The following is a 15,798-nucleotide window of genomic DNA, read 5'->3' as shown; positions in this document are numbered from 1 at the left end:
TTCTGTAAATTTATTAAAAAAGAAAAACTGAAATATCACATGGTCATAAGTAGAGATGAGCGAAACAGGTCGGCCAGATTCAGAAGTCGCCGACTTATGCCAAAGTCGGGTTTCACCAACCGAAACCCGACCATAGCGTGAAGTCGGCCATGCGGTAGGCAAAACGATCACCAAAGTTGGATTTCCCAGAATGCTTGCAGGTGCCTTTTTTTCAGCCAATGAGCAAGGACGTACACTGTGGGCAACGAGATGACATGTGCAGCGTCCGCCACCATCGTAGAGAAGGGCATTGCAGTGATTGACTTGCTTTGGGGGGCGTCATAGTGTCTATAAAAGCCCTGACCGACAACCTCCATTTTACTTCTGCCGATCTTAACAGTAGGGAGAGGTTGCTGCTTATCAGTAGGGAGAGAGATAGGGCTGTAAAGATATAAGCAGTTCTTATGTGCTTGTGCTGATAGCAATTGTGCTGTACAGTTAAGGGGGTTTTACACTAAGCAATATCGCTAGCAATATCGCTAAAACGTCACTGGTTTTGTGACGTTATAGCGATATTGCTAGCGATATCGCTATGTGTGATACTTACCAGCGACCGACTCCCCCGCTGCTCATCGCTGATCGCGCGAGAATGTCCGGCTCCATTTCTCGTCGGGCGCTTCCTGCTGAGACTTCCTGCTGTGACGTCCAGCGACGCGTGGAGGCGGGCGGGAGGACGCAGGATCGCTGTGTGTGAAAGGTGAGTATCGTGCGCTGCGTCGCTGCTGCATCGCTGTGAGATCTTTCTGTATGAAAGCTCACTAGCGATCATTTAGCGATGCACCAGCGATCCTGACCGGGTCGGATCGCTGGTTGGATCGCTGGTGCATCGCTAAATGTAAAAGGGCCTTTAGTGTGCAGTGACAGGGGAGGATTTTCTTGTGTGCAGCAGTGCTGGTTATTAGGCTGCCTGATAGCTGCATTGCTGTCTGTACACTGCTGTGCAGACTGCTTTTTACACAGCACTAATACTTTTATTCTTTTTTCTGCACAGTTACCGACCATTCATTTTTCAATCTCGAATATAAATACAGAAGGGATCTAGAGTATTATCATAAATGTATATCCTCTAAAATTGGTACTTTATTAATAAAAAACCACTATTGTAGTCATACACCAAAAAAAGTGACAAATTCAAAAGAAAAACGTGTTCAAACAAAAACCCATAATTGGGACAACTAGGAATCCCTGATGAATAACCTGAGCTTACACCTGCCTGGCTGCGGAGGTTGGCACCCTAGGGGGGAACATTGTGGCGCCCCCGCTCAACGATGGCTATCCCTAGGGGCCCTGATGCACCCTGCAGCCACTAGTGATACCCTCTACCCAATAGCTGAGGAGACCCCTGGTTCTAGACAAAAGGTAAACCTGCTCTTTAGAGGGCCCTGTGTCCCATAAAAGTTAAAAACATTAGAACACATATGGCATCAGGAGGTATAAATGGGCAATAAATTGCAATTATGATGTCCCACATAGGGTAACAGTCCTAAGACATGATGCATAGAAAAACATGGGATTCATTACCGGACATATAAGATTCATTCGGCAACATCACAACCTAGCACATAAGAGATATATTCGTGCGAATAAGAAAATTCAGTACCACTAGCGGCATAATTCACTAGTATCACAATGATTTATATCCCATTTGTACCCTTTTGTTCAAAGGCATGCCTAAATAAGCATCCATTTAATGAGCAATAAACACAGAGCTGCAACAGCGATACTCATCTGTGTCACCCGCCACCTGCCATCAGCCAGTTAACGCCTCAACGCGTTTCGCCTGTTTAGGCTCATCAGGAGACCAGATAATGCGATATCATGTGTCCTGTATAAGCTGTTGCAGCTCTGTGTTTATTGCGCATTTTTTTTTTGGTGTATGACCACAATAGTGGTTTTTTATTAGTAAAGTACCAATTTTAGAGGATATACATTTATGATAATGACCATTCATTTTTCCCACACCGTATAGAGCTGTACGCTTCTCACACACTACCGTGTATCGACTGGTATCACGGACAAATACATGCTGACTATCTGTGTGTGTGACTCCGGAAATAAATACGGAGATTTAAATTTTCCCCTACACCGTATACAGCTGTACGCTCCTCATACAGTACTGTATATCTGCTGTTTGTATTACGGTCAAATACAAACTGAGTGAGGGTCTATGTGTGACTCAGGAAATATATATATGGAGATTTAAATTTTTCATTGCGCCGTATACAGCTGTACGCTTCTGGTACAGTACCGTATATCTGCTGTTTGTATTACAGTGAAATCCATACTGAGAAAGCATCTGTGTGTGACTCCGGAAATAAATATGGAGATTTAAATTTTCCCGTATACAGCTGTATGCTCCTCCTACAGTACCGTATATCTGCTGTTTGTATTATGGTCAAATTCATACTGAGTGAGCGTCTGTGTGTGACTCCGGAAATAAATACGGAGTGTGGTACAGTAAAGGGTGTTTAACTGGATGGGAGATACATTTCTCCCAGCAGATTAATGTTTGGCTGGGTTTTTACCTAAAGAAAGGACCTGCGATGATGTCATGGTCACGTGATCAGCCCATGTGATGAGAGGGATTATGGGCTATGTAATGGAGGTTGGTATTTGGCACATGGTGAGTGTGTGTCTGGAAGTTACAGGAACTTGGCTGGACTTAGCATGAACTTGTATACAGGATCCCCGTGCTGCAGGACTATAGCAGCAAGACTCTCAACAACCCTGGGAATAGCACCTGGCGGATGCCGCAGGACCTGGCAGCCGCTTAGTTAAGCCTGTCCCGTGCAAGGGGTGAGTCTGGGACCAGTGGTTCTCCAAGCTGGAGTATATTTATGTTTTTCCTTATTTTCTGTTAACCTGCTGTTTGCAAAGTGACATTAAACCTCTGAAATTAGACTTTAAGCCTGTGTGTTGCCTCGTTACTGCAGCCCTGCCATTACCTACCAAAGTGGATCGCTACAATTGGTGGAGAACGCAGTGAGGCCAGGCTGTTTTTGCTTATTTTTGATCTGTACCCCAGCCTATGTCCTGAGTGATACAAGTGGCACAGTCCCAGGCGGGGAACTTTCCAGAAATGGAGGCCACGGTCAAAACACTCATAGAGGCCATGCGACAGCAGGCTATGCAGCAGCAGGAAACCAATCAGCTGTTGATACAGCATATCACAACAGCACAGACAAAAGGAATGAACCAGGGAATCCATGATCCATACAGCAGTTCCAAAAATGGAAGTCAGACGATGTGGAGGCATACCTGGAGATGTTCGAAGGAGTCACTGACAGAGAGAAGCTACCCTGGGACCAGTGGGCAGAAATCATTGTTCTATTTCTGGCACTAGGACCTTTGAAAGCGTATCAGGACCTACCCACGGAGCAAAGTTCGGACTACATGGTCGTCAAAGGTGAGATACTGGCACGTCTTGGAGTAAATGTGCTAGTTCGGCCCAGCGGGTACACGAGTGGGAGTTTACCCCCTCCAAGCCGGCTCGACCCCAGTATTACAACCTGATGCACCTGTTACGAAAGTGGCTGCAGCCTGAGGTGTTGTCCCCCACGGCCATGCTGGTCCGCGTAGTGACTGATAAGTTTTGGAGGGCTTTGCCCCCCTCCCTCCAGACATGGGTCAGACAGGCATCCCCTACTAATGCCATGCAGATGATAGACCTCATAGAAAGGTATGGGGCTACCAAAGAGCTACAGGGAGGACTCCTCGGAAGGTAACAGGACGGTTCCCTAAGTCTTCACCCTTGGTTCGGCGAGCGGAGCCCAGGAAGGCCGCTTAGGACTTATCTGGGGAAGTAAGGAGCCCCATAATCTGCAAACGATGCCAGGATCCAGGGCATATGAGAGCTGATTGCCCCCACCTGGCTGAGCCCATGGACACCAACTTTGGGTACCACCAGTCTCACTATGCCGAACCGATGTGTTCAATGGGCACCCTGAAAGGTCCCAATATTGAACATTTGTGTGAGGTTGAGGTGGAGGTCTCCCCGGCTGTGGCCCTATTGGACTCAGGGAGTCTTGTAACCCTGGTACGAGCCAGCTGGATACAAACCAGCGAGTATACGGGTCGGAAAATTGGGGTGTTGTGTATACATGGGGACTTAAAAGACTATTCCACCGCACTAGCGGTGATCAGCGCACCAGCGGGGAGGCGGTGCCACGAGGTGGGTGTTGTGACTAATTTGCATTATGAGGTAATAATTGGAAGAGACTTTCCTTTATTTTCTATGCTGTGGCCATCTGTTGTCTCACCCACGGATCAACTGCCGGCACCAGAGGCAACCAGGTTACATTCTCCAGAAGTAGGGCATGAACCTGGTGGCCCGGAGGAAGAAGTGCTGGCGGTAGGTGTAGCCTTCCCTTCGGTGGATGAGGGGAAGAATTCTCCCATAGAACTATTGGCTGGAGAGTTGGAAGACTTGCCGCCGGGACCCGAGTTGTCAGACTTGAATGTGTCAGGTACACAACAAAGAGCAGCCGACAGCACAACGGAGGAGTAGATGCAGGTTCAAAGGTTCATGGACACAAATGAACAATAGTCCAAATGAGGAAGAGGAACAGCATCCGGTCTAGGTGAAAAATTGTATCAATTGATGCAATTTTTCACCTAGACCGGATGCTGTTCCTCTTCCTTATTTGAATGTGTCAGGTGACAATTTTCGTATGGCGCAACTCCGAGACCCTACTTTGGCCCGGGCCAGAGAAAATGTATTGTTTGTCAATGGGGAACCCCAACAACCTGGGGCAGCTACAGTGCTGCCACGCTTTGAGCTACACCAAGATTTGTTGTACCGAGTGGAGAAAATATGTGGGGAACTGGTAGATCAGATACTCATACCTCAGACATATCGTAGGCTGGTAATGGACTTAGCGCATGTGCATGTACTTGGTGAGCATTTGGGCCAAAAGAAAACCCTAGACCAAATTCTGCAGTGGTTCTACTGACTAGGGGTCCATGAAGAAGTTAAACGGTACTGTAATTCCTGTCCAGTGTGCCAGGTAACCAGTCCCCAGCCTCACTTTCGGAGTCCTTTGGTGCCTTTGCCAATTATAGAAGTACCCTTTGATAGAGTGGCAATGGATCTGGTGGGGCCTCTCAATAAGTCAGCAAGGGGGACACCAACACATCCTGGTAGTTCTAGATTATGCTACCCGATATCCTGAGGCCATTCCTCTGAGCCATACATCAGCTAAGCTTATAGCAAAGGAACTCATGGGTATGTTTTCGCGGGTGGAATTCCTCAAGAGATTTTAACAGACCAGGGAGCCTCCTTTATGTAAAAAATTATGAAGGAACTCTGCCGTTTGCTAAATGTTAAGCAGTTGCGCACATCGGTCTATCATACCCAAACAGACGGTCTGGTAGAAAGGTTCAATAAGATGCTGAAAACCATGTTAAAAATGGCAGTTTCCAAAGATGGGAAGGACTGGTATCTCCTATTGCCATATTTGTTGTTGGCAGTGTGGGATGTCCCTCGGGCATCTACGGGGTTCTCGCCCTTTGAACTATTGCACGGCAGACATCCACGGGGCTTACTCGATATAACCAAAGAGGCCTGGGAGAACCAACCTACCCCCCACAAAAGTGTGATAGAACATGTTGCAAAAATGCAAGAAAGAATGGAGACAGTCTTACCCTTAGGGTCGAGATCGCTGATTTTGCGACACATCAGCGATCTCGCCAGTGAGATCGCTGTGCGTGATGGGGATCAGTGACTGACCCCTCTGCCGGTTATCGCTGATCATGCTCGAGCGGCCTGGGCTTTTTTTCGATCGCTGGTCTCCCGCTGCCCAGCACGCATCGCTGCGTGTTGCAGTGAGAGACCAGCGATCAGCGACGCTGGATGCTGGTTTCTAATGTAAATGTCGGGAATCCAGGAGCCGCGGCTCCTGGATACTCGCTGTTTACCTTGGAAACCGGCATACACGCTGGTTTCCAAAGTAAATGTCGGGTATCCAGGAGTCGCGCGGCTCCTAGATACCCGATGTTTACCTTGGAAACCAGCGTGTATGCCGGTTTCCAAGGTAAACAGTGGGTATCCAGAAGTCGCGCTTCTCCTGGATACCCGACGTTTATATAGAAACCAGCATCCAGCGTCGCTGCTCCTGATCGCTGGGGCTTTCTAATGATGTCCCAGTGATCCCATCATGTCAGATCGCTGTTGGGATCGCTGGGACATCGTTTAGTGTAACGGGGGCTTTAGTCCGGGAACAAATGGAGTCAGCACAACAGTCAGAGTTGGGTCTATAACCGGGGGGCTCGGGTAAGAACCTTTAGCCCTGGGGATCGGGAGTTGGTACTCGTGTCTACCGTAGATAGCAAATTACTTGCAAGGTGGCAGGGACCCTACGAGATCATGGAAAAGGTGGGGCCAGTAGACTACAAGGTACACAAGCCAGGACGGAGAAAGCCAGAACAGGTTTACCATGTTAATTTGCTTAAACCATGTAAAGATAGAGAAAACCTTGATGGGGATAGTCCGCTGCCTGCGTTTCAAATGGAGAAGGCTCCATTACCTCGGAGCGAAGCAGGAGAAGCCCAACCCGCAGTCAAAATTGCAGATACTTTGTCTCCTAGACAGATTCAGGAGGTCCGGGATTTCATTTGCCGAAATATAGATTTTTTTTGGAGCTCCCCGGACGCACCTCCCTAATCCAACATGACATTGTCACGGAGCCACAGGCCAAAGTCCGACTAAAGCCATATCGGGTGCCTGAGGCCCGGCGACAATCCATCTCGGAAGAGGTGAAAACTATGCTACAATTAGGGGTCATAGAAGAGTCCCAAAGTGAGGGGGTCAGGCTAATTGTCTTAATACCCAAGCCTGATGGGTCACTAAGATTATGTAATAATTTTAGAAAGGTTAATGACATTTCAAAGTTTGACGACTACCCCATGCCCCGGGTTGACGAGTTGATAGAGCGATTTGGGCAGGCAAGGTATTTTACAACTCTGGACCTCACAAAAGGTTATTGGAAGGTGCCCCTAACAGAGGCGGCAAAGGAAAAAACGGCTTTTGGCGCTGTGTGGGGCTTCTCTTTGGCGCTGTGTGGGGCTTGTCTTTGGCGCTGTGTGGGGCTTGTCTTTGGTGCTTTGTGGGGTTTGTCTTTGGTGCTGTGTGGGGCTTGTCTTTGGCGCTGTGTGGGGGCTTGTCTTTGGCGCTGTGTGGGGGCTTGTCTTTGGCGCTGTGTGGGGGCTTGTCTTTGGCGCTGTGTGGGGCTTGTCTTTGGCGCTGTGTGGGGCTTGTCTTTGGCGCTGTGTGGGGGCTTGTCTTTGGCGCTGTGTGGGGGCTTGTCTTTGGCGCTGTGTGGGGCTTGTCTTTGGTGCTGTGTGGGGGCTTGTCTTTGGCGCTGTGTGTGGGCTTGTTTTTGGCACTGTGTGGGGCGTGTCTTTGGCACTGTGTGGGGGCTTGTCTTTGGCCCTGTGTGGGGCTTGTCTTTGGCGCTGTGTGGGGCTTGTCTTTGGTGCTGCGTGGGGCTTGTCTTTGGCACTGTGTGGGGCTTGTCTTTGGCGCTCTGTGGGGGCTTGTCTTTGGCACTGTGTGGGGGTTTGTCTTTGGCCCTGTGTAGGGCTTGTCCTTGGCACTGTGTGGGGCTTGTCTTTGGTGCTGTGTGGGGCTTGTCTTTGGCGCTGTGTGGGGCTTGTCTTTGGCTCTCAAATTCTCCCCAATTATTTATTTTCCCTAGGGTAACAGGAGAAATTGGACTCCAAAAGTTGTTGTGCAATTTGTCCTGAAGAGGCTTATACCCCATATGTGGGAGAAAACTACTGTATGTGCACCCGTTGGGTCTTGGAAGGGAAATAGTGACGTTTTGGAATGCAGACTTTGATGGAATGGTCTGCGGGTGTCATGTCGTGTTTGGAGAGACTCTGATGTGCATAACCTGTTGAAACCCCCCACAACTGACCCCATTTTGGAGACTACACCCCCTAAGGAACTTATCTAGATGCATGCTGAGCACTTTGAACCCCCAAGTGCTTCACAGAAGTTTATAACGCTGGGGCGTGAAAATAAAAAAATCATATTTTTTCCACAAACATGATCTTTTAGTCCCCATTTTTTTATTTTCCCAATTGTAACAGGAGAAATTGGACCCCAAAAGTTGTTGTCAAATTTATCCTGAGTACGCTGATACCCCATTTGTTGGAGAAAACTACTGTATGGGCAAACGTCGGGGCTTGAAAGTGAAGTAGTGATGTTTTGGAATGCAGACTTTGATGGAATGTTCTGCAGGTGTCATGTCGTGTTTGGAGAGCCTCTGATGTGCCTAAACTGTTGAAACCCCCCACAAGTGACCCCATTTGGGAAACTAGACTCCCCCAAAGAACTTATATAGTTGTGTGGTGAGCACTTTGAACTCCCAAGTGCTTCACAGAAGTTTATAATGTAGAGCCATAAAAATAAAAAAATCATATTTTTTTTCCACAAAAATGATATTTTTGCCCCCAATGTTTTATTTTTCTAAGGGTAACAGGAGAAATTGGACCCCAAGCGTTGTTGTGCAATTTTTCCTGAGTAGGCTGATACCCCATATATGGGGGTAAACCACTGTTTGGGCACATGGCAGTGCGTGGAAGGGAAGGAGCACCGTTTGACTTTTTCTATGCAGAATTGGATGAAATTGAGATCAGACGCCATGTTGCATTTGGAGAGCACCTGATGTGCCTAAACAGTGGAAACCCCCAATTCTAACTCCAACCCTAACCCCAACACACCCCTAACCCTAGTATCAGCCCTAACCCTAGCCCTAGTCCTAACCCTAGCCCTAACTCTAGTCCTAACCTTAGCCCTAATGCTTACCCTAGCCTTAGCCCTAACTGTTATGATTAGGTAACCAAGGAGGATAACCAGGGAATAGGCTAAGCAACCAGATAACCAGAAAGGTTGGTAACTTAGCGGATTGCAGACCCCTAAAACTGACAACACAACTAGAATTAGCCATGGGACGTACCTACGATGCCCTAGACACCTCAGCACAGCCACAGAATTAAGTAAGCCAAAAGCAAGAAAGGGGAAAGCTAAACTGCCCCGGAGTAGAACCCCAAAGGACTAAATAACCCCCAAACATATATTTTTTCGATGAGACAAGATGACGCATAAAACACAGGCAGAAAATAGAGTGAGCAAATGATGGGGCACAAACTGTCTAGATAGAACAGGACAGGAAAGATACTGTCTGCAATCACGCAAAAAACCCTAAGAAAAATCCAACACGTCTGATATGAAAAAATACTGAGGCCACACGACCTCTCCCCCACTAGATCAGAATTCTGGTGTGAACTGGAAGCAAAACAAAAGATACTGATATAACAGGGGACTGACATGAGCTGTGGCATATGGAACGGGGTCCAGCACAGGTCCCAGCAGGGAACAGGGCTGAACTCACACCAGCAAAGCAGAAATCAGAGAAAGGCTAAAACTGGATCAAAAGCAAAAAGATTTCAGCAAACAAATAACTTCTGAACGATGCAAGACCAAGCACGGGGCAAGCAGACAACCAAACTGCACAGGAAGAAAACCAAATCACCAGCAACAACTGAGGGAAGGTTGCTCACTTAAATCTTCCCAGTCTGTAAAACCTGACCTCCAATCATCCTCTTCAGGTGATTGACTTTTGTCAACCAGACCATCTCCATTACCCGCAGCAACTACCAGAGGGAGCCCAAACTCGGAAGCCAGGTCAAAAGTGTTCACAACACCTAATCCTAATGGGAAAATGGAAATAAATACATCTTTTTTTAAATTTTAGTATTTTTCCCTAACAAAGGGGGTGACAAAGGGGGGTTTGATTTACTATTTATAGCATGCGTTTATGTTTGGCAGCTATCATACGCTAAAAGACTCTTTTTATTGTAAAAATAGCTTTTGTATCACCACTATTTGAGAGCTATAATTTCTCCATATTTTGACCCACCGAGTCACTTGAGGTCTTATTTTTTGCAAGACGAGTTGACGTTTTTCTTGGTACCATATTCGAACACATGACTTTTTTTATCGCTTTTTATTCTGATTTTTGGGCGCAGAATGAACAAAAACCTTCATTTCATTAATTTCTTCTTTTGGGGGGGTGGGTCTACATTGTTCCGCATGTGGCAAAATGTATAAAGCGGTTTTATTCTTCGGATCAGTACGATTATACCTCATTTATGTTGTTTTTTGTTTTGGTGCTTTTATGCAATGAAAACAATTTTATATAAAAAATAATTATTTTTGCATTGCTTTATTCTGCGACCTATAACTTTTTTATTTTTTTGCTGATGATGCTGTATGGTGGCTCGTTTTTTGTGGAACAAGATGACGTTTTCAGCGGTACCATGGTTATTTATATACGTCTTTTTGATCGTGGGTTATTGCACTTTTTGTTCGGCAGTATGATAATAAAGCATTGTTTTTTGTTTTGTTTTTTATTTTATTTTTTAAGGGGTTCACTAAAGGGGGTTAAATAGTTTGACAGTTTTATAGGACGAATCGTTACGGATGCGGCAATACTAAATATGTGTACTTTTATTGTTTTCTTTTTATTTATTTCCAAAAAATGAATTTATTAGGGAATATATATTTTTTTAATTTATTTAGGGATTTTTTATAAATTATTTTTACACTTTTTTTTACTTTATTACTTTGTCCCAGGGGGGACATTACTGTGAAGTGTCAGATCGCTGATCTGATATTTAGAACAGCGCTGTGTCAGATCTGCGATCTGACAGGTGCTGCTGCAGGCTTTCTCAGGCCTGCATTCTGCAGGCACTGAGGAAGCCGCCTCTCTGCAGGCCCCCGAAGGCCCCCGTGGGCCATCTTGCATCCGGGGGCCTGCAGGGAAGGAGAACTTCGGAGCAATGCAGCACATCGTGCTGCTCCGTTGGTCTCAGGGAAGCATGTAGGGAGCCCCCCCCGCCGATGCTTCCATAATCCCCTGGTACACTGCAATCCTGTTTGATCGCAGTGTGCCAGGTGTTAACGTGTCGGGGGTGGTCCGTGACTGCCCCTGACACATAGTGCCGGGTGTCAGCTGTGATAACCAGCTGACACCGGGCCGCAATCAGCGGTGCCCCCCCAGGAGCGCCGCTGATCGCTTAGATGTACTACCCCGTCCCCGGTCATACGGGCCTGGGAACCGTGGACGGGATAGTACATCTGATGTCAGAAAGGGGTTAATTTGCTGATATAGTGCTATTAATTTCTACATTGCTTTATGTTGCATGCTCATTTCACTTACAATGCATTCTATATATCATCGAACATACGTATGTCTTTAGTGGGTCGCCCTTCCAGGGCTGTGGGGTACTCAGTACCGGGCCGGTATCAGTGGGATGTGTCACAGCAGCGGTGACCCGGTCCGTGGCCCTGGGCGCCCAAGTAATGGGGTCATATGTGAATGGTTGAATGAATAAACAGTTCGTGACGCCACCTGTGGTGTTCGGCAAGTGAGGTGTTAAGCCGACGCTGCTTGCAGATCCTCTGGGGCTGGTGGTGTGTTGCAGCCAAGATGGTGTAGCTCCCCACAGATGAAGCTGTAGCCCCAGGGCAGTGTAGATGTGGAATTAGAGGGGAGGCACAAGCGGTGTAGAAGCTGGTACCCAGATGTAGCAGTGCTGGGTGCGTTGGCACTAGAATGAATGGAGGACACCAGGGCTTGTAGTTCCAAAGCTTTACTCACAGTCTGCGGTATACACAGGTACCTGCCTCCGTACTGTGTCCTCCGGGTCAGAGACTCAACCAACCTCCAGGCAAGATGGAATGCTCCCTTCCAACTCTCCACCAACATGTGCTTTCTGAACGTCTCCTCTTATAGCGCCTGTGAAGTACTCCCAGTACTGAGTTACACTGGAGTGCCTCCTGACAGATGTTCCCAAGAACTCTACTTTTATGGCAGACAGCTGTAGCCTGCTTCGGGGACTCCCTACTCCTGAGTCCCGGATCATTATCCAAGTTGCTGTTGTGCCCTCAAGTCTTTGATGGGAATAGTGCATTTACAGCTCACTACTCCACCGGTATCTGCTGCAGAACCTTTAGTGTCCATACAACCTCGGGGACCGGGCCCCGGCCTTGCGCTTGGAACTTCTAGGCAGGGTTCTTCCTCTAACCCACGTCCTCTGTGTTCCCTTTTACTCCTACGTTCCGTACTTGTCTTTCCTTCTTATGGAAGCTCAGGCTTCAGTTCAATGTCTTTCTCCTTCTTTCCTTTCCCGTGCCAGCAGACCCAGGTCACTGAGATCTGCTGCAGCACCTCCTTCCTCCATCCCTCTTCCAGGGATCTCCTTTCCTCACTCCTCTCTGAGAGACTCCCTCCAACTGACTGACCTCCTCTCCAACTGCCCTGTAATCCTATATCTTCCCACTCTTTTATGTACTCTCAACTCCACCCACCTCCCAGCACGTCTCGTGTTCCAAGCATGGAACCACCAAAGGTACTCTGCTACTCTCCAAGCAAAGAGCCGCAATGTGGCTTTGCTGAACTATTGTGTTGTGTGGGATGCGAGTGTTGGAGTGTGGTCAGGAGCCTCCAACTTACCTGGATGGTGGGGCACCACAACTCAGGAGGAGGTGCAGTACTTCTGTGGCGACTGAGCCTCAGGGGCGCCACATTAGTATATTCTTTTTGCAATATGTTCAGATTTTTTATAAAATATATATTTTTTTATTACAACAATGCATGTTTTACCCCTTTGCTTACATTAGGTAGTGTTCCCTTTACTTATATGGCTTTTCATCAGTCCATATCGGTGGGTCCTATATTGCTTGTGGGTCGCCCTCCCAGGGCTGTGGGGTACTCGGTACCGGGCCGGTGTCAGTGGGATGTGTCACAACAGCAGTGACCCGGACCGTGGCCCTGGGCGCCCAAGTAATAGGAGAATCTGAATGGTGAAATCTAGTTAGATGAATAGTTCGTGATGCCACCTGTGGTGTTCAGCAAGGGAGGTGTTAAGCCGACGCTGCATGCAGATCCGCTGGGACTGATGGTATGGTGCAGCAAAGATGTAAAATCTCCCCACAGGTGAAGCTGTAGTCCCAGGGCAGTGTAGATGTGGTTGGCACGAGGATGTAGCGGTGCCGGAAAGGTAGGAAGCAGACAAGACACAGCGGGGTGCAATTTCAGTACCTTTACTTGATAACTGCAGTCCAGGGTCCTGATTACAGATGGTACCGGAGCAGGCTAGCCTGGAAGCAATTCAGGGATTCTCTCTCAGCAGATGGGCTGTGCAGTCTCCTTCCTAGCGCTAATTTGAGGGATCTCCAGTACTGAGTTACACTGAAGTTCCTTCTGTCAGATGATCCCAAGAACTCTACTTGTAAGGCAGACAGCTGTAGCCTATCTCGGAGACTCCTCTCTCCTGAGTCCCGGCTCACTATCCAAGCTGCTGTTGTGCCCTCAAGTCTTAGATGGGAGTAGGGCATTTACAACCTCCTACTCCTCTGGTGTCTGTTGCAGGACTGTTAGTATCTGTACAACCGTTGAGACCAGGCTCCAGTTCATGCGCTCTCATTGGAGATGAGCCTTTCCTCTCTGCTCAATCTCTGCGCTTCTTCCTCACGTCTGCACACTTCACCCTCCGCAGACTAACAGACCACTCCTTCCTCTTGGCCCTCAGAGAGCACTCCTCCCCATAATTCTGGTTCAGAGTTCCCCCTGCTGGCCTGGAGTGGAACTGTATTGCATGCATGGGTAAACTGCTGGAGAGACCCCTCACTGCCTCCAAGCCTGGCATTACCCTCCCTGAAGGAAGGCAAAGGCACTGTGGCGACCATACTCCTGGTGGTGCCACATTCCCCCCTAGTCCAAGTCAGCACTCCTGGGCTGAACAAAACATGAAACATGTATAGACAGTATGAACAATAATAATTGTACAAGATTTAAAAATGAAAAAGTTACAAAAAATCAAGTGTTTCAAAAATGGTCCTATGATGATATGTCCAAGCATCAATGTCCATGGTCCATTCCTGGGCAAATGGCGAACTATATACAAATTGGTGACCACACAAGTCCTTTGGTACAATGTCCATAAAACAAGGTAAAAACTGGAAAATTCCAAAGGAAACTCTTACAGATTACCTGTAGGCACAAACTTGAAAAACAGTTACATATATACAGGTACAGGTTAACATCAATTTAACTTACTGTATATGCGATATCTGATGGGTGGTATACCTCGTGTAGTATGGGCAAACCTGCGTAACTCTGGTGTAGTGCGTAATGTACTGGATACACTACTGGGGGCTCTGTGTAGCACGAGGATACTAGATTGTCTGTGACCTCTTAGACTCACCAGGGGCATAACAGGTTCACCACTGGCAGGGCGAGGGTTCTCTGGCTCCACTGCTGGTGTGGCATCTGTTGCCTGATTTTCCTGATCTTCAGGATTTCCTTGAGTCACGTCTTAATGTGCTACCAATTGGGGGAATGTCAACACAGGCACCACTATAGCATCATTTACTTTAGTCCAATTTGCAGGGAATTCTCCAAGTATTGTGCTGACCTTCTCTTCTTCCTCTATGGGTTGGATGTTATCTGGTTCTTCTATTCTTTCTTTTAACAAGTCAGGACATAGCTTCAGATGATCTCTTGATATTGCTGCTGAGGTTTCTCCTTCATCTTTGCTATTAAGACATAACTTGGTATTGCCAAAGTTTGAGGGGAGAATGGTGTAGGGTTCAGCTTCCCATTGATCATCCAGCTTATGCAATCTTCTTTTCCTTTTGAGAACTTGTTCTCCCGGCGACAAAGGAACGGCAGGTGCATTTTGATTGTAAAGCTTCTCCTGCTTTTGTCTTGCCTGAGCTAGACTCTTTTCCACGCATTCTTGAACTCTTCTGTACTGTTGCTGTCTTTCTGTATCCCAGTCAGCATCTGGTGACGTTACTTCAGGTATCAGGACTCCCATGTCCAAATCAATAGGCAGTTTACCACGTCTCGCTCTCATTAGGTATGCTGGAGTGCAGTTGGTGGAGTTCACTGGTATATGGTTGTAGAGGTCTACCAGATCTGGCAACTTTTCTGGCCACAGATTTCTCTCCTCCAAGTGAAATGTCTTCAGTAGGTCAATCACTACCTGGTTCATCTTCTCACACATGCCATTGGTCTGTGGGTGGTACGGTGTTGTCCGGATCTTCTTACAACCATACAAGTTACAGAATTCCTGGAACACTTCTGCCTCGAAAGCTGGACCTTGATCTGTAAGCACTATTTCAGGATATCCATGTGGTCTACAGAAGTGCTATTGGAACACTCTGGCTGCTGTCCTGGCTGTTTGATCTTTGACAGGCACAACTACCAGGAATCTTGAGTAGTGGTCCACAATGGTAAGAGCATAGATGTAGCCTGACCGGCTTGGAACCAGCTTCACATAGTCCAGGGCTAACAACTCAAGTGGCTGTTTGGTGATGATTGGCTGTAGAGGAGCTCTCTGGCTGTTTCGATCCTTTCTGCGCAGGTCACATTGTCCACACTCCCGACACCACCTCTCGATGGCTTTCCTCATACCGACCCAATAGAATCTCTCTCTGAGCAAAGCTTCCAACTTCCTCCATCCAAAGTGTCCAGCTCCATTATGGTATGCTTCCAAGACCATTGATGCCTCTCTCTTTGGGACTACCACCTGCCAGACCAGCTCATGAGTACGGGCATTGATACTCCTCCGATACAGCTTCCATTCATAGATGAACAGCCGGCCTCTCTCCTTCCACAACTTCTGGGTTTTTTCAGGAGCATCCGACTCTGGACATAAGTCAGCTTGTGACAGTAGCTCCTTCAC

This window comes from Dendrobates tinctorius, unplaced genomic scaffold (genome assembly GCF_039654945.1).
Source record: "Dendrobates tinctorius isolate UK_male_01 unplaced genomic scaffold, ASM3965494v1 ptg000059l, whole genome shotgun sequence".
Taxonomy (NCBI): Eukaryota; Metazoa; Chordata; class Amphibia; order Anura; family Dendrobatidae; genus Dendrobates; species Dendrobates tinctorius.
Note: the sequence above shows the minus strand (reverse complement) of the source record.